Source organism: Motacilla alba, chromosome Z (genome assembly GCF_015832195.1).
Source record: "Motacilla alba alba isolate MOTALB_02 chromosome Z, Motacilla_alba_V1.0_pri, whole genome shotgun sequence".
Lineage (NCBI taxonomy): Eukaryota > Metazoa > Chordata > Aves > Passeriformes > Motacillidae > Motacilla > Motacilla alba.
Window position 1 is genome coordinate 14,641,929 of NC_052046.1, and position 23,225 is coordinate 14,665,153.

General features: G+C 37.6%; 1 long non-coding RNA gene across 3 annotated transcripts in view; it reads left to right on the forward strand.

The window, feature by feature from the left end:
* The first annotated feature begins 1,060 nt into the window (after positions 1–1,060).
* The window catches only part of LOC119695927, a 106,518-nt gene continuing 84,353 nt past the window's right edge, over positions 1,061–23,225 (forward strand). For 2 of the 3 annotated variants that reach the window (XR_005255453.1, XR_005255452.1), the window contains exons 1-2: positions 1,061–12,706; positions 15,891–16,053. This is a non-coding gene — a long non-coding RNA (uncharacterized LOC119695927). The remainder of the gene's footprint in view (positions 12,707–15,890; positions 16,054–23,225) is intronic. The other variant, XR_005255454.1, reaches the window with a different exon arrangement.

Consider the following 23,225-nt stretch of genomic DNA (forward strand, 5'->3'; position numbering starts at 1 on the left):
AGCAACTGATGCCATTACAACTATTTGCTCACGCCTGCACCAGTAGAATGGGGAAAGAGATTTGGAAGGGTAAAAGTGAGAAAATGTTTCATTTGAAATAAAGTAAAATTAATAACTGAAATTAAATTACATGAATTAAATCTAAAGTAATAATAATAATAATAATAATAATAATAATAATAATAATAATAATAATAATAATAATAGTTTGTAATGAAAAGAAAAATAACAAAGAGCTGGAAATAAAGGTAAATGATGCAGATTAAAACAATGGCTCACCTCCAATCTACTGATGCCACACCAGTGCCTGAGCAGTGGAACTTCTCCCAACTGTCCCCCCGGTTTATATGCTGAGCATGATGCCATGTAGTATGGAATATCCTTGTGGTCCTTTGAGATCAGCCCTCCAATAGACTGGATCCACACCAGTTATTGGGAAGAAAATTAACTCTATCCCAGCCAAAACCAGCACAGTCAGCAATCCCCAGGTAATGTTTTTTTTTGGTTTTTCACCAGAAAGTATTAGGGATTATTACCTTGAATCCAGTAGACTTGCCTGCTGTTATCAGCCTTGGCAACATGTCTGTTGCCCATTCTACTGTCACAAATTCCCCATATTGCCCTCATTTGACGTTCCAATAGAAGCAATGTTGTCTACAATTCCTTTGTAAGGTTACTTTGAGTGAGATAATATTGTCTAGTGCTCATTTGTAAAGATGCTTACATCTACTGACTCAAGGTGCTATGAGATCTAGTGATCGGGATAGTTTAATCCTTCAGTGAAATCAGAGTGTCCACAAATAGCAAAATATAGAGAAATTCAAATCTTAAGTAATATAGGGAGGTGATGCAGATAAATACTTGGTGCTAAGGTAATGGAGACGACTGGTAACTATGAGGCTGTATCAGATGAGTGTAAGTAGGTTTATGTAGTAAGGTAAAGGGTTGGCTGCCTTCTGTGATTGAATCATATAAAAAGTTTGACTAGATAAACTTGGGCAGACACTAAAAGTGCTGTGTAGTTGTATTAAAAAATTTAAGAATTTCCTATGAACAGAAGTATTCCAAAACAACTTTAGTCAATGACATATAATATAACAACTTATTTGTTTTATTTTTAAAATCAAAGGCAAGACAACAGTATTTAAATATTTAGATAAATATGCTGTATTTCAGAGTATCTGAAAGCACAGGAACTTCTGATTATTATGTGTCACTATGCTGTGTAAAACTTATAGTTTAGTAACTCATTTAACTAGTCTTCTCATACATCAGTACATTGTTCATTGAGGTTTATATTTAATGTCCTGGATAGTGTTTGTGGGAATAAGTAATATATTTTACTACATGAAAATTACTAAGTTTGGGAGTGAGGGCCCAGGGGGGTGATGGGAAGTCATCTTCCTCTTGTGTAATCCTTCCTTCTAGTCTGAAACTGAAATGATGTGCTAATGCCATGACAGGTCCAAGTTTACTTTGATTTTATCAGGTAATTTCAAAGGAAAGTGGGTTTGACACTAACAGAATAAATACTCCCTGGGTTGGTATCCAAAAAGGTTTCAGTTTGACTATAAATATTATTATAGAAAATCAGTAGCTGGCAGTTTTCTTTGGATATTGATATTGTATTATTTTGAATTATGCTGTATATTCATATGTGTTTGGTCAGAGCTGATGTTATTCCACTCACTCAGCAGTCCAAAGGAAGACAGATGATCTGACTCACAGTTCACAGCCAGAGGAATGGAGAGGTAAACAAAATTACTATTTTTTATTTAGTTTATTCACAGTTTATGATCATCCTCCAGTCTGTGAAAATAAGGTAGGACTCTTAGCTAAAAATAATTTGTCAGTTTAAAAAAGATGCTTTTAATTTTCACCTCAGAAGTTCAGGATATTATTACCATGTTGTATATTGTTCTGTCAGTCATGGGAGGTGTTTTCCAATAAACATCTTGAGTAGCTGGAAATATTTTAATATTAGTTTGTTGACCTTATCCAACCAAGATGATAAAAGCAGATAGAAGAGAGATGCAAAGAAAGAAGGAAATAATTTGGCTTCATTTCAAGCTATTAGATATTTGGCTTCATGCCAAATAGTTTAATTTTAGATGGGCTAACATACTTCATCTCCACTAAAGGAAAGGCAAATTTTAAGTAAGAGAAAAGCAAAATTTAGGGTAAGTTTACCTCCTCTTTGTTTCCTTTTTAATCAGAACCATTCTTAACTAATCTGGAATGAAAAATAACAAAGTGAGATGTTCTTACCCCTTCTGTAATAAAAGTCTGGGGAGTTGCCAGAGATGTCTTAGGTACTTTGATTCACCAGCTGAGATGGCCTGACCTCTTAGATGTTCAGAGCTGAATGTTAACCACCATTGTTTCTGTATCTGCCTCCTACTTTTTGCTGTAAAGAACAGGAAGCTCAGCCAGCACCATGTTTATCACACTGTAGCAGTCTGAAACAGCTCAGTTTGGCTTGGGGGCTCTCATGTAAATTGTTTCATTACGTTTGTTGAGGGATTGTGGGTTTGCATTCAAAACTACAACCTTCAAATACAAGTTTACGGCTTGAATAAATTCAAACTCTTTAAGCACAGCTTGTTCATAACTGTGAAGTTTCACTTTGCTCCCAAACCATGTAGAACTGTGAGTTGTGTATGAGTAGAATCACTTGCTCCAGTTTTATGGATATGAGGCTATGATGTGCTTTTTATAGTTTCCAGGTCTGCTCCAAGCTGTCCATGTGAAAAGGTATGGCTTGAGATCAGTATAAATTTCTAAAGGACAAAGATCTGTGTCAGCTCTACCTACCTTTAAGAACACAGTATGATTCCTTCCTATAGGAGGAACCCAGTCAGTTCTGTGAAGAAGATCCCATTCAAGGGGACAGATTCTCCTTGGAAGCACTTGTCTCCATGGTCTGGAACCAGGTGCTTTGGTGTCGCTGGATAGCTGTGATGCTGCCCACAGTTGCAAGTTATTTTCAATCAGATCATTAATAGGAAGATTAATTTCTCAATAAACATTAAATGCAGCAAATTGCTGCTGAACCATTGGTTCAGCAATGAACCAATGATGGAGCACCTGCCACTATGGTCAGTGAAGCACTTGTGCATCCTCTGACTGCCTCTGGTACAGGATGACTGGTTTCTTTATCAGAATTTGGAATCTTCACTGAGGATTTTCCTATTGCCTTACATTATTAGTGACCTCTGAAAGCTGAATAGAAACCAATGCTATTTCACACATAGCTAATCTCTTGTAAGATTTAAAGAAAGTATCTTTAGCTAAATAGCGGAAACTTTCTGAATGATATTAGTGATTAGGAGAAAAATATATGCAAAAATTATGTTAATTGGAGGGGCTTTAAAATTAAATTTAGCTTTTAGGACCACACCAAGTAGTTTCTTCTACAATCAATTACATGGATATGAACAATTTTCCTGTTTTCCATTTCAAGATCAAATGATCTCATAGGTTTTGGCAACCTTACCTCAGGTTAGTAAATGTCTCTTGTTTCCAAAAATGTATTCACAACCAGGAGCATCAAGGAAAGAGTTCATTGCAGAGATTAATTTCAGAAGGAGACAACAAAGGTGATGTTACTAAATATTTTTGGTTACTGGAAATGTATTTTGAAAACTTTATCAACTCTAACCATTGGATTTTGACTTTATCTACAAATCCAGATGGCCTATTTGGGGCAGCCAAACAGAGCAATTGGTTGAGAACTGTAATTTTGCAAACTTGTTAAATATGAGAATATTTTTTCAGGGCTGGTTGCAGCTGCAGTGAAAAATTGCAGAATTGTTTTACAGTCATTATTGTGTTGCAGATGGGAGCCTGAATTCTTGCAGCTTCCCAGTTCCCAGTCAGAGCAATATGGAACATTTCCTTTACCTTTCAATTATGACAGTACTACCACCACTTGTTTTATTTTCATTTAGCAAGTAAATATATTAGAGTCCACTGCCATCCAGAAAAGACTTCCACTAACTTGGCATGGGATCCTTAGTTCATGTCATTGAGGACCAACCTACTCTGGGTTAGGGCAACATAATTTGTTCCATATAATTCAGGTGAAGGATGTTCATAATCTAGGGATGAAGCACTCTTTGGTGAACCAGTGCAGAGCACAGAGAAGGTAACATTATACAGTGAAGCACTGAGCTGTTCTGGTTTTGAACTCTGTATAAGAACTCCTATAGATTAGGACAGGAAAATGTAAGGATTAGCAGATGTGCCATGCTTATGGTTTGCATAGGAATTACAATTTAAAAAAATTAAGAAAAAATATGCATTTAGCATATAGTTATTAGATGGATACTGCTTCAGAAATTATTTTCATTTGTATCCTGCCTATTACTGTATTTATCTCTAGCTGTATTTTAGCATACTGCATACCTTTAGCATACCTTGTACCATGAGTATATTATTAGTGGGGTGGTGCTTTTAAGAAAAGGATGAAACTAGTTTTAAATTTGCAGTGCTTCTGAGTACTCTGTTCATTGTAAAGTTGGAACACAAAATGTCCATTCTGCTTTGATCAATAGTGTCATGTTGTCTCTCCCTATATTTTGTCTCTATTTTGTTGTTGTTTGGACTTTTTTTTCCTTTTCTGTATGTAGTTACCTCCAGGGTAGTAAAGACAGTAGTAGACAGTTGGCAACCATCAAAGAAATAATGAAGCATTTCCTTTAGAGGCTGTAGAGCTGTTCAGAATATCACTTCAAGGCTAATAATAGCTTTGAGAATTTAAATTACAGTGCAGTGTTGAAATTTTGTGCTTTGCCTCTACAGTTTTCTTTCCTTGGTTTAGGAGGATCATATGTTATTTGAATCCATAAGCTGCTGGAAAACAGTTACTGAAGTATGAACTCAAGACGATGTTATTTGGGGACAAGGAAGAATAAGGGCCCCAGGAATCAAAAAGACAATGTTTCTCTCTCATTATTTTGGGTCACTGAAGATTACATCTGAAAAGGATAATCTCAGATAGGTATTTCTAGGCTCACATATGGAGAAGTAGGACAAGAGATTATTTAACAGCTCAACACAAAATTTGTTGGTTGGGGTAGCTGGTGCCAAATACTCAGTGTTCTTGGCAATAAATTGCTTTTTATCTAGCTTAATCTCTTTGCTAAAAACTAGCATAACTAATGCATACTCAAAAAAAATAGGAAAAAAAAGGAAATGTTCCTTCTTGGATGAAAACTGATTAAAAATCTCTTCCCAGAGAGCATCTCTTCTCGAGCCAGGAAAGCAGATAACCAAAGAGGGCTACCTGTAAAGATCTCTGCTTTTTCAGGATCAGAAAGATCCCTAGGACCTTGTAAGGCCCTGTTGTTTCAGTAAATGGGAAATCAGCTAATAAACATGTCGGTTCACTTCAATAATAGTCCTATACCTGTAGGCAAAACAACAGTGTTAGAAAACATACATTTGTGAAGAAATGTATTTTAAGACTTAAGAATTAATATGGCATTGGCTCAATCAGAGGCATTTTAAGAAAAGTCATTTGTCATCCAAAATATTACTGATGTTGCCTCTGGAAATGTTTTGCAATAGGGTTGTAGTTAGAGTAATACCTAGGTTTGTGCCAACCCAGCTTAAAAGACAACAGCCTCAGAAATCTGGCTTTGAATCTCATACAGTAGTAGATTCATGTGTCTTTAATATGTTTTCTGTTAGAAAGTCCTGTAGAGTTAACCAAAATACTGTAGAAGTCAGTGACTGCATAATAGAAATTATGCACTCTTTTATATTTTGACATGTACGAAGATAGTTAAAAGATGTAATGCTGTGCAAAGCAGACAAACAAGGAATAAGAAAATATTCAGAAAATTTAACAAGTAACATATTTTATTGATTCTGTAGGTGTTGTATTTACTTAATAAGCTATACTCAAGAGTTTTTCTTGAAACAGCAAACAGATCTATCCCAAATGTCCCTGAAATAAAAGTGTAAGTTTTCTCTTGCAGTGAGGAAGAAATCTTAACTCTTGCTATACAATCTTCCTGAAATGGTAGAAACTAGTGTGCAATACAAAGCCAAAAGTTTAAATAAAGTGAGTAGCTCGGTAGGCTCATGTACAGCACCGCTTCCAGCAGCTGGCATATTCTTAACAGAAAAGAATTTCAGTGGGACTTTTTTTTCATTAGTGCTTTTGTCCTGGCAAACAAAGAAGTAAATTGCTTAGTGACTCACCCTGCAGCTTGATAACATATGGATGAGGTGTGAGGTCATGTTCTGCCATCCTTAAAGCCAATATCTAAGCTCATAAGTATTTATTTGCTCTCTGAAGGTGATTATGATCTGCATTACAACACCAACACTGCTAGTTTTAAAACAGCAAATTAAATTATTAATTTATTATATATATGTAAAAAACTCATTGCACAGTCTGTCCAAGAAGAGAGAACTTCAGCAACTCAGATGTTTCAACTAAAGATGATATGTGCAACTTCCTGCACCTTCAGTTTAAAAAAGCAGCTTTTGAAGCAGAGTAGTTTTTAATAGAGTCATAGTTGTATGAAAGATTCAGAGAAAAGTTGTATAATTTGCAAGTCTTAAATGCCTGGAAAATGTATCTGGAGCTTAAAGGCATCTCCATGATGAACACTCAAGCTGAAAGGAGGTTTTCGTCTCCCTGTGGCACGCACAGATAGAGCTGTGATTCTCACTGAATATTTGTTGTGCTTCTTTCATTTTGTTTGGAAGGGTGTGGATGGGCAGCAAAACAATGTTCCAAAATTAAAAGCTCAGAAGACCTTAAACTGACCTCTTAAGTCCACATAATAACAAAGCAACATTGAAGGCCTGACCTCACAAACTCAGGAAGCACAGTGCCAAATAATCTTGTACAGTATAGGAAAGCCAAAATATTGAACCTTATTTTAGCTCTGCTCTGACAGATGCACTGCAGCCTTAGGCTCAGGAGCTTTATGTGCTTTTCTGCTCATGAGTAACATTCAGCTCAAGCTTGTGGGAAAAAAAAAAAGAAAAAAAAAAGAAAAAAAAATCCTGCATGTCCACAAGTGGAGGTCCCCTTGCTGCAGGGGAGTGAGGGGAGTGCAGACTCTTGTGCAGCTAAGGCAGAAGATGCAGAGTGCATTGCCCTTTGGGTTTTTCTTTGCTTGCTTGGGAAAGAATGTCAGGAGCTAGATACAGTCGAGTAGTGAAGTGGCAGTCCAGGAAACCAGTGCTTTGCTGGTGAAGGCTGACAAGAGGTCCATGCCCCTCCTCCGGCGTTTGTTGTTTACAGGAAGTCTGGGTGGAACTCTATCACTTCAAGTGACTGGCTCTACATGAGTTGCGTCAATGCAAGACTATATGCAGTGAAGTAGAAAATAGAAACCTATAGCAGACCTAGAGAAAAAGATCTCTGAGGATTTAATTCCGGTTCCTTTCAGACAGTGGTCCTTCTTTGTTCAGCCCTGAGTCTGGGTACTATGGTACAGGCTGCTCTCAGCACAAATGTAACTGCTAGAAATTTTTCTTTCAATTTAGATATATTGAAATTGCTAAGGCCATTTTCTGAATTATGGAGTCAGTCCTAAGGACTGTGTTTGATTACCTAAATGCACTGTCATCTCTCTTAGATGGAGAGACAAGTTAAATGCTCCTGGACCAAATTATCTGCAGAGAATTTCATCTGAGTGCTGTCTCTTAATTTCGAGGATACTTGACTTGCAATGAGTCTTTATAACAAAGTGTTAACTGCAAAAAATGGTTGTAGTGACATAAATAAATCTGTTTAGGGCTCTAATGTGAGAAATAGTCCTACTCAAAAAAGCTCATATGCTAGGAAGTTTGTGTTCTGACAAGGTGGTGCTTCTATGAGGATGAAAGTGCAACAGGAACACTTGGCTGCTCCTCTGTAAGTTATGCAGCATGCATAATGCTTTTATTGTAAAATATTACATTTTTCCTCTTGTAATAAAATGGCTAAAAAGTTAAGTCAGCAGATACAATAGAAGTGCTGCAAATTAACTGTTAGTCTTCTGCCTTGTCAGTCCATGTATAACTTTCTGCTTTACATTTTGTAGTTGTTTTGCTGTTTATTTAGTTAAAGGTTATTTGTCCGTTTGGAATGGAGAGTAATGTTTTGATCTTAGTATGAAATTGAGGAAATAATATAAAAACTTGAAACCATCTAAATAATGAAATGGGGATTCTTAAGGTAAAAAATGCATGCATTTGGAAATCAGATGGAAATCAGATGTCATAAATTTATTTAGAGTTTCATATTGGCATTAAAATTGTCACAATGAAAAATTACAAATATGGTATGCAGGACTCTAGTATATCTTCTATGTGATGAAATTCAAATGCTCTTACTTCAGGATACCTTTGTACTTGAAATTTGTCAGGAAGTTTGTGGGACAGAGCAAGAGGAAGGTTTGCATTTCTTTCAGAGTGAAGATGGATTATAATGCCTGGTGGGATTTTTATCCAGAGACACTTGCAGTCATTAGCCTTGTCAGGAATTTTTTTTTAATCTGAGTAACAGGAACTGTGGTTAATGGTGTATACAGTTACTAACAACATTACGATGGCAGAACTAGGTGTTGTCAGTATTATCTATTATAATACAGATATTTCTTAAGCTGTGGGTACAGAGGGTGGTGTATGATCGATGAAGAGTGAGACGACCTGAGAGGGATGTGGATTTTTTTTTAGTTCAGGCAGGGAGACATCTCCTCCTAGACCTTCCTCACTGTGTCTGTTTGTTTTCCCTAGGTTTTTGGCACAGCCTTGTCCAGGCAGTAGAACCATTTGCACCATGACAAACTGAAAGGTCTTGGCATTATCACAGTGTTTTTGGAGGCAAAAATCACTGCCACTTTGTCTGGCTATAGCACAGAGCCTGTCAAAGGTGGCCCCAGATAAGGCAAACTGATGAGAAGCTGAGAGCTCATTTGTTCCCATACACATCTGAAATTCCAGGAATGTTGTATCAGTGTGCTCTACCTTGCTTGAGAGGACAGCAGCTATAGGAAATGTTGCAGAATTTGTTAAGCTTACAAAAGGATACACTGAGTTTGGATAGTGTACAGCTTTATCTTTTCATGTTCTTGTGAAAGAATAACTTGCAATGCTGGGAGACTTCAGGCCTGGGGCATTACATAAAATACTTGACAAAGAATGTTAATACTTGTCTTTTCTGTTCTGGTCAGTTGTCCTTAAAGTAACTCCTGCAGACTCCATCTGGCCATCCTTATGTGACTTTGAAAAAGTCAGCACTATAAACTTCATCTGACTGTTAATTTATTATGGTGGGGTATTTTTTCTTCTCCAGACAGATGGAATAGTAAGAAAATTCCCTTTGCTGCCAAGAAACAAGAAAAATGATGATATCATATTCAGGTGCTTTCCTCTTCTCCATTTATTCTGCATTGCAATGATGTTATGAAGGGAAAGGTAAATACACATATGCTCTGCCAAAGTTTCCCTGCATGTGGAAGAATGAAGAAAAACAGGGGGGGGGAAGGAGGGGTGGTTTTTTGGTTTTGTTTTTTTGGCCAGAGGGCTGCATTATCAGGACTTTCATATATAAGATGCAAAGGTGGTTGTTCTGTTATTCTTGTTGCATGTGACCCTTCAGATGGACAAATATGTTGTAGGTAGATCTTAACCTTCCAACAAGAAGGAAGGAATTACCATGTAAAGTGATCAGCATGTAGGTATCTCTACCCAGTCTTTTTAAGTGGGATGATATTTCTTCTGTGGTAGGATAATCTTCCATTTCTTATGTTTTTTTGAGGCAACAAGGCTGCTATCTTCCATAATGTATATTTCTGCATATCTGAGAAATCAGTCATCAGGATTCCATTCATGAGCTTGAGAGCTGACTGTTAATTGCTGTTGGTTAAAAAAGATTAAATCCATGGACTAGAAAACCCTGTGCAAGACTTAGAAGGAGTTAAGCACACATGCTGGCATTCTGAATGCTACATAATACATATGGACATGCTGGTACATTTTGAGAAGTTTGGATTTTGCTCAAAGCTAAACTTTGCTATAAGCCTAAGGCAAGAATAAGTTCCAATTTTTGCAAAAGGATGATCTTTTTAGCATTTCATATTGAATTAGTTACTTCCAAATTTAGATATATGCATATATATATATATATATATATATGTCAACCCTCAACTCTGTTCTGAGATCTTTATGGGACTGCTACAGATGGAAAACCAATGTAACTAGCTAGCTTCCTACCTGTGGCCCTCGTATCCCAATAAAGAATGGAATAGTGGTAGCAAAGGGAAGTTGTCAGAAGCTACATGTTCAGGAAATCACAGTAGCTGCCACTCCTTCTTGAGAGCCAGTACAATCCTCTGCAGCTCAGGAGAGCCATGGTTTAACACCAAACACTTCTCCAGAGAAGGTGCTTCTGAAAAAAAGTTTTAATCTAAATTAAAACATTGGTGATTTGTCTTTGACTAATGCAAACTATATAGGCTTGTTCTTTATGTCCTTGATAGTAATTACATTATGCCATGCTTAATCTACAATTACATTTTCAGTTAAACTCTGAAACTAAAAAAAAATGTCCTCATTGTCTTGTAGATGACTTAACATCCTCCTTTATTGTCTTCCTTTAAGGAAATGGTTTCTCAACAATTTTTCAGTCCATCTGGAGAAGAATGATTTACCCATTGACTTAGTTTAGATTTTAGGATCACTCCACCCACAACTAAATTGAAATTGAGATCTCTATTTATCAAAAGACTGGCAGGCAAGAAATGCAGGCAAATACATAAAAATGAAATGTAAAATATCCTGAAAACCAACTTACTTTCAGAAATATATGAATAGATTTGTGAATGCCCAAAATGCTCTGATGTTCTTCAGCATTCCTATCCCAGTTCATTGAGCGTTTTGGAAAAAGTTTCCAAAGCCTTCCACTGGTGAAAATTTCAGACTTTTACTTAGAATTATATTCCATATTTATATTACAAAGTTTGTGTAATAGTTCACTTTTTATATTTTGAATCTTGTCCTCAGTAAACTTGGAGACTAACACATCTGCACTTTTCTGATGTGTTCTTTAAAACATCACATATCACTTATAACTGAAAACATTTTTTTTCTACTATTTTGTCTATATGTCTTGTTTTCTTCACTCCATCAGAATTTTCTCAATATCTTTTTTTTAGATATATGGCCTATGGCTGGACCCTAAAATCATACCTTATTGCACTTGGACTTACTTTATCAATCCTGCACATAACACTCCTATTTATACCCTTTGCTTTTTTTTTTTTACCCCAGGATGATGGCAACACAGATTTTTGTTTAACTTTGATTTATTCAGATATTGGTGGGTTTTTCCTTTGTTTTTTCTTTTTTCTTTTTTCTTTTTCTTTTCCCATTTTATAACTGCTGTCTCTTCATTTACTTTCAATCTTCTATTTGCCATGGAAGTTTTTGCTGGAATGTTATATATGCTATTTGTCCTAAACGAAACTAAACTTTTTCTAGCTGTTTCTGCAGTTTGTCTGGGTATTTTACAATTCTTCGAATTGTATTCTCCAAAGTATTTTCAATCTTTCATAGAATCATAGAACTTTTAAAATTGGGGAAAACCTCATTAAGTCCATCCATTGACTTAGCTCTGTCCTGTTTACCACTAAGCTATCCCTATGTGCCACACCCACTTTTATTTTTAACTCTTCCAGGGATGCTGACTCCACCATGTCGCTGGGCAGCCTGTTGCAATGGTTAACCTCTAAAGATATTCTGTGGTTCCTCATTTCTCTCTTTGTTGAAAATATTTATCAAGGTCCAAGCCCAAAACAGAGCACAAACTTTCACAACAAATTATTTGTAGCAATTGTGGACATTTTTTTTGGTTTACTTATAAAAATATTGGGTCATACAGTGTCAGACTCCTAACTAAATTCACAAGCTCTATTTTCCCACTGAGTGGTTTGGCATAAGTTGCTTACCTGTTTGTTTCATAAGTACCTAGAAATTATATAAATAAATACTTTGTCGGATGATCTTTTCCTGTATTTTTTTTCTGGGAACTCAGTTATAGATCACTGAGTCTAAAATTCCTAATTTCTTGCTAAACTGTAGTAACAATAATTTTTTTCTTTTTTTTTTTTTCCTCTTGGTTCATCTAGATTCCATTGCTTAATGCAATCTTCATTTTTTCAGCCTCCCTTCTGCAGAGATTCAGAAGGGATAACTGAAATGGTTCTGCCTGGCCTTGAAATACAGGGATCCACATTTTTGATGCTCTCCCTGTTCACTCCAGGCTGAAATGTTTTTTGACAAGATTAAACATACCCAGACTGTCTCCAGTCATTCATCCTATAATGTTTTGAAAGCAGTCACTGAAGTTCCTACTGTTTTCCTAGCTGACCAGTCCTCGTGCTTAAATATAATTCTGGATGGAAATTTTTCCTCATGTCTTGTGCAGACTTCTATTTTTTAAAATAAAGTCTTGCTCCCTTCCTGGCCTTTGGTTGACATGGGGGGATAACTGAATTCTTTGTTGCACTTTTCTGCATGTTTGAACTTCATTGTCATGCTCTCCCTAGTCTTGCCTAGACTATGGAAACCTGAATCCTTCTGTTCTGTAAATCAAGCCTCTTGATTGTTGCTGGTCTTTCTTGTGTTCTCTTTAGCTTGTCTAATAGATTGTGACCAAAACTGGATGGAGCACTTCCGCTGAAATGATCCATTTTTTGTAAGTGATACAAAAGGAAAAACAAATCAATACTGTGCACCATTCTCTTTTTATTACTTTGTAGATTGGTAGTTCTTTACAACCAGACTGTATACTTGCATATGCTTAAAAAATGCATTACAGGATATTTCCTTAGCACTGTTTTATTAATGTGTTAGAAGTTCTCTTCACTGACAAAGTGTAATTCCATGAAAACAGTGTGAAACTTTAAGGAAGGCAAAAACTCTTCATCAAATGTAGTCAGTTTGAAAGAATGAAAAAATAAAAAGAAATAATAAAACCAGAAATTGTAAGCTCTGCAAAGACAACTTGATTAAATCAAATTTTTTCTTCCCTGATGTACTCACAAAATGGCCAGCTAGCTCATGAGTTTTTGGAATTTAATTTGCTGCATCTAATGTGAAGGGAAATTCCCTCTGTGGCAATTTGACTTCCCCAACAATACAAGCAGAACCTAATTTCCCTAGTAGAATTAAGCACTAGTGCTCTCCAACTTGCAGTCTGGATTACAAGCCACTCCTCCCCTTGTAACAAGACTCACCACATTTTCACAGTGAAGCTTCCCAATGTTGATTAAAAAGGATGAGTGCATAAGGTGGAGGCAAGCACAATGCAGTGTTGGCTACTCAGGCAGGAGAGGTTAGCTGCTCATTTCAAGGATCTTCCTACAGCCAACGTTAGTGGTTTTTTATAGACAATCTGTTGCTTTCTTTGACCATACCTAAAGCTATCGCCTTCTCAAATGAAGTTACTGGGAATTCTGCTCAGTGCTTCCCCATGAGCCTTATGCCAAAGCTTAGGAATTTGTGTGATGCTCCAAAACTATTAATCCTGGTCTGTTCCACGATTCTGAAGTATAATTCGTAGAACTCTATCTACAGCTAAAAAAATGTAAATTTCTGTGTAAATGTTAAATGAACAGTTGGAAGTCTCCTAAATCAAAGTTTTTGATTCTTTCCTCTTTCCAATTCTTTGTGTGATGACAAGTGATTTGGTAATCCATGATAAGGTGTCTGGCACGTAAACTGCCAAAAGCAGGACTGTGTCTGATTCAGCACACTGACACAGGGGCAGTGCTAGAGTTCAGACAATATCCCCAGCAGCCTGGCCAGCTGTGTCCGATGTGGAGTGTAAGGTCCTCCAAGCAGGAGAATTTAATTTCTGTCTTCAGCAGCACTAATAAATAATAAACAAGAGACACAGGCTTGTAGGGGAAATTTAATCCCATTAACACCTGGGCCTCACTAAGCACAAATGTGAGGTAAGAGAGAAGCTATCCTTGAGCACCCTGTTTCACAGATATGCTGGGAGTTTGTAGCAAGGGAGTGGAGGAGATCATGATGCTACAGCCTAGGTACCCATCCTACCCACATTTTGACAATAGGGCTCCAGAAAGTGAAGCTACAGATAGGTTTGTTTATAGAGAGTTTGTACAGGAAGTGGAAACCTGTAGCAGGGGCAACCTGGTCATGTTGAAGGAGGTCTGCTGTCAGTGGTCCCTACTTTCCAAGGACCTGTGAGCATGGCTGTAATCACTTCTCTTCCTTCTCTGTTGTACAAAGCGATTTTCTCTACCGTTGCGGCCTTTCTCTTGTGTGGCCACTACTACTTCCACTGGTGCGAGTGAGAGGCTTTGTTTTTGTGCCCTATGACCAGATTTGTTTTGATCTGCAAAACTCTGATAACTGAAATCTGATATACAACTGGGGTCAGTATTAGACTTTTATAATGTTTTGAGCATAGAAGAAGAGCTCAGAATCCTCCTTCAAAAATTCTGCTTTGTCTGCTCTTTGTGCTCAGAAAAAAAATGCCTGCTTTTTGCCCCCAGAGATAATTGGCAGAGCTCTTTTAAAATTTAGTACAGGTATTCAGCACTCAGTTGTTGGTTCAGGTGACACACAAGCTGAATAGATGAATACCACGATTTTGTTAATAAGTATCTTTTACTTCTATGACTGGTCGTTAATACTATGCATATGTGAATTATAAGTAAACTAATAGATCATTTACATTTTTTTTAAACTGAGAATGCAATAGCAGACTGGTAGTCTACTCAGCTTAGTACCCTTGCTCTTGGAGTGGTCAGTAGCAGATGGTTAGGGAAAACTGTGAGAAATTTTACAAGTTGTGGATTACTCTTCCTCTCATGATTTTCTCAGGCAGTCAGTATTTTAAGAAAATTCCTGAAGCTTGTGTCTGCTGTGTTATATTTATGTATCCATTAACTCCTGAAGTCAATTAACACACTTTTTAAATCTAGAACTTATTTTCACTGTTATGATCAGTGAAATCTCATGGCAATGAATATAATAGGAGTAGTAGTAGTAGTAGTAGTAATAATAATAATAATAATAGTAAGAATAATCCCCTTGAAAATTATTCTAATATCTCATTTTGTTTTAAACCCACAACCCCAAAATCTCATAGTGGAAAACTGCTTTTCACAGTTAATTTGCAGTGACATTTGCAGTTTGACAGCTAGACCATAACTACTCAGTCATCTCTTTTCATATGAAGAGCTTCTGCCTACTTATCTCACATAGAAGGTACTCATCAGTTGTCCTGTGCACATCACTCACTACCCACTCAAAGCCTTGGTTTCCTCCTGAAAAAAATCAGGTTTTGCCTCAGGGAAAATCGTGAATATGATCTAACTAAAGATAAAACCTTGCCATTTAAAGAAGCTCACTGGGTTGAAAGCCTACTAGGCTTTTTGCCTGCTCTTGGGGTACCTGTTTTTCAATGGAAAAAACAATAAATAATGTAACAAACCCTGAATGTATTGGTTAATGGCAAAGGAGAAAATGCATGCACCCTTATCAGCCAGTTTCAGAATCCTTCAGACATAAGCTTAACCTAGATCTGGGTTTTGAAGATTTCATTTCCTTGCAGGTGAGTGGTCCTTAAGTCAAATAATGAGGTAGCGTTTGGCCAGTCACCATGCAAATCTGACTGACCAAGGGCAATATGGAACAATGAGGATAGGAAGGAAGCAGGCAACGTGCTTCTGTCATGCTCATGAGTCTTAAATCTCTTGATTCTAATTATTTTTTTAGAATCATTAGCTTTAACAAATTCCAAGGAGTGAGTGTGTATTACTTTTTAAAACAACCATGAGAAGCATTATAACATAGGAGGTTATTGACTTGACATTCCACTGAGTTAAAATTACTTCTTTTTTAAGGAGATGATGGCCATATTTCCCAACTGACCTTTAGAGCTATGACCAGAATATTTGTCTGGCTGGGAGCCTCATCACCTTCTCCATGGAAGAAGAGCCCCAAGGAGATGGAGAGCTCCAGGAATAGCAGGACACGATAACAGTTCTATCAGTGCATTACATGTAGGTGAGTCACGTAACAGTATCAGTCTGAGCAGTTTTGCTACTTTACTTTATGCCATAGCTGAGATTTGGGCTACCTGACCAGTCCTTCTTGGCTGGAGTTTCACTGGGACACTTGGCCCAAGCGACGCAGGTTGACTGTGTCTGTATCTACCTGCTTGTAGATAAGCTCAGGAAGCCAGCTGAGTGCACCTACATCACAAACATGAAGCTGACTGAACTGCAAACAGAATAATCTGGGTAGCCTTTATGGAGCAATACAATGGTCAGGGCACTAGTGCAGACTAGGTTCAATGCCAGTGGTCAAACCCATGATTTGGAAAAACTTTTTTTTTTTAAATGGCAGGTATGTATGTGGTCATCTCTTCCTATGTGAGGGCACAACTAATAAAAGAATAATAAGTAATATGTCATATATCAGATGGTTTGTTCTTCGAGAATAGATTTCTTAACTCCTAGATAAACATCATGTCCTCACATATGTATAAAATATTTTAAAATTGTGCTCATGCAAGTATGGCTGGAAGGGTAGAGGAGATTGATGCATCTTTCATGTAGTGGGAAAGAGGACTTTCTAAGGGATAGGACGCTCTTCAGACATGAACTTAATGTAACACTTACATCTGGAACTCAGCTGCTGGAAACTGCAGGTTATAATAATGGCTTTCTTCTGGTGACAAGTAATACCATCATTTTTTTTCTATCATCTTAGCATTGTTCTAATTTTAGTCAAAACTGTTTCCACTTTTAATGGAGTCTAAAGTTCAGTTAGCTATTGAATTTCACTACCATATTTTGCAAATTGCTGCTGTTGGTTATTTATATTATAAATGTCTCAGGATATATAACTACTTACTATTATGAAAAGATCCATTTCTGACATCTAATTCCAGTTTATCAGCCAAACCAGTGAACTGATGGCCCTGGTCAGCACAATAGGATGATAAAACCCAGCTTTGAAGTATATAATCCTCTTATTAGTTATATAAGACAGGCTAGCAGGAAATTTCCCAAATGAGGTCTTAAACTGTGTTGTTTTCCAGTCATTTCAAACCATCCTAGATTCTCAGTAATGCCGTTTCAAATGTACCTTTGGGTGGAAAGGAATCATCATAATTTTTGGCATATTTTATTACTCAGAAATAATCTTATCCTTTCTGTTCCTTCTCATTTTTCAGTTGATTATATAGATTTTCTATTTCCTGCCAATTCTATCTTCAACTACTCTTTAATAATTCTATTCAACACTGAGGCCTTAAAGAGTTAGTTTTTCTTTTCTCCTGAACACTGTTTTCAGTGCAAAGAAGGGCTGAGAAAGTGTTAGGAATACACCCACCAGCACCTTTGTTCCTTCCTTAATTTTTTGAATGTACTTCAAAGCTAGAAACTATGTGGCAGTGTACTGAGTGTGCTCCTAGTTTACAGAAAATGTTGAATTTAGCTGTTAGAGAGCTCCGTTCTCTCATTTAGTGTTCTAAATGTGCGACATATTTTAATTCACGGAAGGATCATGCTGATTTAGCTGATAATGGTTTCTGTTAATTCCACATACTGTACCAATTAAAATCTGGGCATGCAAATTAAGATGTTTATTCTGGATGAATGGGAGATAGGGGAGGTTATAAACCCCAAATCCTTCTTTGAAGCATAGTTCTATTTGAACAGAGCAAGCTTCTAAGTATTATACTCTGGGAGTCTGTGTGTATTGTGTCTCAATCAATCCTTATCAAATGCTCCCAGGTTACAATAAACAAGGTTTTTATTTCCTTAGCTGCCAGCTTTGACAAGACGATGCAGTCTGTCAGGGTCAGACTGGGATCTTTCCATCACACATTACATGACCAGTAAGAAAGATTCTGTGAGCCAAAATCTGTCCTCAGTTGCACTCCTGCAATCCTGTTACCTCTGTAGCGTGTCCTCAGTGACACCAGCAAATCCGTCCTGTGCAAGGGAGCTCTTCACTGGGAGATGCAGGAAGGGTGTTAGAGGTAGCAGGGAGATTCGAGGAAGCAACTGGTGGATTTTCCCTTTGCAGAGTTTGTTCTTTATCAGTTATTTTAAAACATGCATTTTTATTGAAAACCTAGGCTCTTTCTACTGCACATTGGAACTGACAAAAATTTCATAGACTCACAGAATATGCTGAGTTGGAAGGGAGCCACAAGGATCATAGAGTCCAGCATCTGGCCCTGCACAGGACAGAGCCAACAACTCCACCATGTGTCTTCCTGAGATCATTGTCCAAACACCTGGACTCTATCAGGCTTTATGCTGTGACCACTTCCCTGGGGATCCTGTTCCAGTGCCCAGCCATCTGCTGGGTGAAAAATCTTTTCCTGATACCCAACCTAAACTTCCCTGACACAGCTTCATGCCATTCCTTCTTCAATATCCTAGGCCTACTAAACGTTTAGTGAACAATTTTGTAGAAGATAAGATGAACAGAAGAGCCAGAACACAAGTTCACCCCTTGGCTTCTGTCTCTGAGGAATGTTCTTTGTATTTCCATTGGTTTTTTAAATGAAAAATTACTTTTAGGGAAAAAATGGTATTTTAACATTAGATTTGCAATAACAGATGTTCTACTTTCTTTATGGAATACGATATACCTTCCCCAATTAGTTTCTTGCATATAAACAAAGAACTTTTATGGTAACAGCCTTTGTCCTGTAGTTCTTGACAAGTGCTGGTTAGTTAGCACATTGAACATACTTACTTCCTCCCTTTGTATTATGGAATCATAGAATGGTTTGGGTTTGAAGGAATCTTAAAATCACCAAACCACCTGCCATGGGCAGGGATGCCTTTTACTAGACCAGGTTGCTGAGACCTCCATCCAAACTGACCTTGAACACTTCCAGGGATGCAGCATCCACAATGGCTCTGGGCAAACAATTCCAGTGCCTGACCACTCTCACAGTAAAGGATTTCTACTTAATATAACCTCCTCTCTTTTGAAACCATTTCCCCTTGTCTTCTCACTACAGGTGCTTGGAAATATTTTCCCTTCATCTTCCTTCAAGCCTCCCTTCAGGTACTGGAAGGACACAATCAGGGCACCCTGGAGCCTTCTCATGACTGAACAAACCCAGTTCTCTCAACCTTTCTTAATAGGAGAGGTGCTCCATCCCTCTGATAGTCTTGGTAGCCTCTGGACTTGCTCCAGTCAGGTCCCTGTCCCTCCTGTGCTGGGATCCCAGCTCTGGATGCAGTGCTCCAGGTGGGTCTCAGCAGAGCAGAGCAGAGCAGAGCAGAGCAGAGCAGAGCAGAGCAGAGGGGCAGAATCCCCTCCCTCCCCTGCTGCCCACAGGGCTCTGGATGCAGCCCAGGACACATTTGGCTCTCTGGGCTGTGAGTGCCATGGCCGGGCCATGTGCAGCCTCTCACCCACAGCACCCCCAAGTCCTTCTGGGCAGGGCTGCTCTGGGTCTGTCCATGCCCAGCCTGTGCTGGTACCAGGCCCATTACTGTGACCTGGGTGCAGCACTCTACATTTGGCTTTGCTGAACCTCTTGAAATTCCTATGGACACATTTCTCCAGCTTGTCCAGGACCCTCTGGATGGCATCCCATCCTTCAGGCATGTCAGGTGCACCACTCAGCTGGGTGTCATCTTCAAATTTACTGAGAGTGCACTCAATCTCAATCTCTATGTCATCGATGAAATTCTTAAACAGCACTGATCCCAGTACAGACCCCTGAGGAACACTACTTGTCACTGATGTCCATCAGGAGTCTGATTGGTCTGATTGACACTACCCCCTAGATGTGACCCTTCAACCATTTTCTTATTCATCTAATAGTCCACCCATTAAATCCAAGTCTCCCTGTAAATGCTTTGTGAAAAAGCTAGACACGTATGTTTAACCTAAAGACAGGCCTTGGTGGTGATTCATATAATTGGTGGTGGTTCATATAATGGCTTTTAAAAAGGGATTTCTGTAAAATGTGTTGGTTCAGAGGAGTTGCTGATGTAGGAAGAAGAAATTTGTCTCCAAGTAAATTTACTATTCTTTTAAATTATGGAAATTAAAAGAAAGATTGCATTAAAGAAAATCTACTTAGTGATTCTCTGGGGTCATGAAACACCAGCAAATCCAGCAGACATAAAGAGTCTTCTAGTGTGCATATGCCTAGGACATCATAAAAACACATCGCTTGCATTCAGCTGGTGATATTTGTAAGTCATGTCTTTAGTTTGCATGTCAAAAATTACTTAATTTTGATTACTCTATCTGTGCTAATTATTACATGTCTGAAGCCATAAATCATTGCATTCTTAGTATACTGACAGTATTGTCATCTGATAATAATTTTAATGACTTTTGGTTCACTGTATCTAATACTTTTTGCCCACTCTTTGATGACTTCCTAAAAATCCCCATCTCAACATCCTGTGTTTATAACTATTTTTGAATTTTGCACTTATTACAGCTATACAGAATAAAGCCTTTGAGCACTTGAAGTCTAACAGTTTGGCAAAATTTAAAAAAATGGCTTTGAAAAACAGGAAAGGCTTTTAAAGAAAATTCTTTCTCATTTAAAGAACAAATAGACATTAATTGGTCAGGAATAAACTGGGAAATCCAAAGGTTTGTGTTTGCTAGAGTCTGGAATTTCTTCTAGGGAATTGTCAGGCTGAACTCGAACTCTTTGTGAATAGAAGGATGCTAAGTTGCCTGAAAACAGAAGATCTGAGTGAATCCAAAGTCTTTTCAGTTGAACATCCTTACAGAGCTACTGGCACCAATGTATTCAAACTGAAAAGTCTTGCTGCTGATTGTAAACATTCAACCAAGTAAAAACATTCTGTCTACACTTGTGTATGGAGGGTTTTTATTCATTCTCTAATATACATTCTGAAATTAAAGGTGACTTCTAGTTTCTTGATATCCTTCCAGTGATTCACTTCAATAATTCTGTGATGAACTTGGATTCTGAAAGTCTGTGTGAAAACACAGAAAACAATAGGAAGGTTTAGTTTTTGGTTTTTGTTGTTTTGGTTTTTTTTCTGTTATCTGGCTGTGTTCTACTTCCACTGTTTAATGTCTGTCTAAATAGAGACAAAGTTAAATGGTTTTCAATTTCAATGATATGCTTACCTAAGAGCATTCAAGCCTAAAACTTATGAATAAGATAATAAGACATAATTAAAATTTCATTGTATTTTAGATCTAGAGAAGTGGTACGTGTCTGTTTCTCTGCTGCAGAATTAGTCTGGAGCCATGTGACTGAAAATAACTGAAGCTATTTTCTTAAAGTTTGCTTGGCACAGATTCATTTAAAGCAAATAAGCTGTCTTACATCTTGCCTTTTGGCTGGATTAATTGTCCATTGCTTGTGCTACCTTGCACTTTCAAATAGCTTAATCTGCAAGAAAAAAGCATGGCCTTAGCCAGCAGAAGATAATTTAGAAAACAAGAGAACATCCAGCCTCCACCTAAAGGAAATCAAAATAAATCACCCCTTTTTCTGTCTTAGTATTTGCTATACATCTACATGCCACTTAGTAGTTTTCAAGATACTTATCTTGGTATTTATTTCAAGATACTTATCTCATACTTATCTGAATATTTTTAATTCAGAAGTATAAACAAAATCAGGACTTCTGGAAATCATAAAGATTCATAATGTTACTATTGGTGACAGTTCTTCCACCTGACAGAATCTTTGTGAAAGACAGGAAGAATTTTATATTATGAAATTCAGCCCTATTAATAATTTTCCTGGAAAGATGTTTTTGAAAGATGTCTCCTTTCCTTTATGTAGACTATTAATAAAGCTAAAAGTCCATTTGTATATACTACTGTTAAAAGAATAGCCTTCTAAAACTTGGAGCAAGGTTACTGATCATTTTATGTAATGACATTCCTGCCAGTTCTGGAATTTAGATACTAAAGAAGGAAGGGAAATTACAAGCAAGCATAAGAAAAGCTAAATTTTCTTTTTTCAGCCCTGTTTAGAAGCTTAGCAGGATAACTCTGATTAAACACTTGAAAGAAGAAAAATGGGCGTGTCTGGGTGCAAAATAGCCATATGTTTGCCATGAATCACTACAAAGGTCTTTTAAGTTGGGGACTCATTTTTCCTCACATGCATATGCACACAGCCAGCTGAAAGCTAGATGCTCAGAGCCTTACCATAGCTGGCTTACATGAGAAACAACAACAAAAAGCTATCCACAAACCTGAAAAGGACACATGCATTTTAGAAGAACAATTGAAATACATTTTTTGTGCTTGCAATTACTGTGACAGGCTATGTAACAGTGAAGAGTAGTATCACCGTAAGTATTTTCCAAAGTAAGCAAAGCATTCATGCACCTGGCTTTTTTTGTTTTTTTCCCTATTTCAGGATTAAATGCTCGACACTATGCTTAGATGTAGGGAATGCTTACAGTTTGATTTATAAATTCAAATTGGCAGTCTCATCCTGTTTGGTGCAGTTGAGAGGAGCAGGTGAATCCACCCACAGACCTCTGTTATTTCCTCTCCATCCTGTGATGTGAGTCCAGGAGACTGCACTGGCCTGCAGGAATTGCTGGGGAACCCAAGGCTAGCCTGGCTCACCTGGCACTTGCAGCTTTTTGCCTTAATCTCTCCACTGTCTGTATCAAAACCCGACTTGCCTTTCCTGGTTGCTAATTCAAGCAAGGATCAGAAAGGAATGTTGTTGTCTAGACTCCACATAGCCCCCAGTGCTACCACCTCTTCTAAGGTGAGCTTGCCAGAAGTGGGTGGGAGCAGTGCTAAATCTGGTAACATGTAAAAATGTATCTTGGACTTAAGCTTTCTTCTTAATTACAAAGTAAAAAAACTTGTAACTATCTAAGCAGTATGAAGCTTTTCTATTGGGTTTGGAAGTCGTTTCTTAGGGGGTCCCAGCAGAGAGCCCCGTGGTGTGAAGTATGTCCTGGCAGTCTGCTGCAGCATACCAGGGCCTATCCTGACTCCTCTCTTCAATACAACAGCTTTGATTAGAAAATGCAAAGTAAAATACCTTTTTTTTTTCTCCATGGTTTTCTCGAATTTTATTTTCTGTTTTCTATCAGCAGTTATTTATGATTACTTTTCAGGTGACTCTGAATCCAGGCAAAATTGAAATGGCCTTTATTCAGCTGATATGTAACTACTCCCCTTATTCCCAATGCATTCTTACTGAACTCTTAGGATATTTT